The following is a 1,445-nucleotide window of genomic DNA, read 5'->3' as shown; positions in this document are numbered from 1 at the left end:
AACGCTGAGCATATGATCAGGAACAGTGAGTTATATTAACTTCAATTGATTTCAGACCGTTTCAATTTATAAATGCGGGGTTTCGCACAGCATGTATAATTTCCCGCTCTAGGCACGCCGGTCGATCGCAGCGCCGTACTGATGGCGTCATCGCATAAGCGTCCTCGGTTCTCCCATTGTTCTGTTGCACGCACGATACACTGGCCTATTCCAATAGACCATACCTGCACTACAGGCCGTGGACCCATGGCGCCGTTGTTGCCGCTGGCCCACGGGATTCCGGGATTCCCGCTATAGAAACAAAGCCACGTGACCATAGCGAGACACCTAAGTTATCATTTTAGCCACAGGATGGCGCCACAAACCTAACGGGCAGTCAAGCATGGTACGTACATTGTTGTTTCAAATTGGAAACGTTATAGATAAAATCTATAGCGATTTAAAATAAAAGCTAGATTGCGTACCTGTTATGCATATAGGGAACCGTATTCGTTTATTATAAAGTTCGGCCAGGTATTTGAGAAATGCAGTTCTCCCTCGCACTTCGCTCGCTCCATATTGTAGGTTTGTTTCAAGCGGGTTACATGGAGACGTGAGCCATACCATCGCTTCTCGGCCTATTGGCTAAGATCAAATGTGTAGTATCTGTTCTTATCAGCTTAATATCTGATATGGCCCTATGTGGGTCTTACGATATTAATCCTATTTTTGTAAGGCGGCGCTAGGACGGGGCTTGCCCCTCCAGCGCCACGGGTTGTCTTGGTATTGCACTGCAGCCAGGTACAGCCCACACTATAAAATCTAAAACAAGAACCACTGTTGCTGTGCACTTTTGAGTGCATGTTTCGCATCCCGTCTAGGGAGTGGCTGTGCGGCGAAGATTAGAGTCGTGGGGAAAAATTTCAGAGTACCACATTCGTTTTCCCCGCGCCGCCGGCGCGTTCATTCGCCCAACCGTACCACGTGACTTTCGGGGGCCATATACCTTCCAAGCGCCGGGCGGGCCGGCTGAGTTAAGCGCAGGCAGCGCAGGTTCCCTACGTTTTCTTTGTGTGTGTGTGTGTGTTCCGATTGTCGCGCTCGCGTTTGGCTGCAAGAAAATCATGCCTGGCTGCTGCGCCTTCGGATGCAGCAACCGAACCGGGTCTGGAAAGACATTTTACTCGATTCCGACCGGGAAAAATGACCGAGAGCGTCGTTCTGCGTGGTTACACATAATCGGCCGGGAGAACTTCAAGCCTACAAAAAACACCCACATGTGCGAGGTATAAGTACACCTTGCTTGTGCTTTTCGGCACTGTCTTAGAAGATATTTAAGCGAAGCGCACGCGGTGTTAGTGATGCTACGAAAATAGGAGTTCATTGCAGGGATCGTTCGCGTCTTGCACGCTTGATGCGGGTACACATGCACGCGTTTGTTGCTCAACACACGCGCTTATTCCGTG

General features: G+C 49.8%; 1 non-coding gene across 1 annotated transcript; it reads left to right on the top strand.

Annotated features, from left to right (window-relative positions):
* Nucleotides 1-604: 604 nt before the first annotated feature.
* On the top strand, nucleotides 605-796 carry LOC142558665 (U2 spliceosomal RNA). The gene has a single exon (XR_012823079.1). It is a non-coding gene; the product is annotated as a U2 spliceosomal RNA (small nuclear RNA).
* Nucleotides 797-1,445: the final 649 nt, after the last annotated feature.

Source organism: Dermacentor variabilis, chromosome 9, assembly GCF_050947875.1.
Source record: "Dermacentor variabilis isolate Ectoservices chromosome 9, ASM5094787v1, whole genome shotgun sequence".
Lineage (NCBI taxonomy): Eukaryota > Metazoa > Arthropoda > Arachnida > Ixodida > Ixodidae > Dermacentor > Dermacentor variabilis.
The sequence above is the reverse complement of the archived record's forward strand: the minus strand, read 5'-3'. Positions and strand labels throughout refer to the sequence as shown.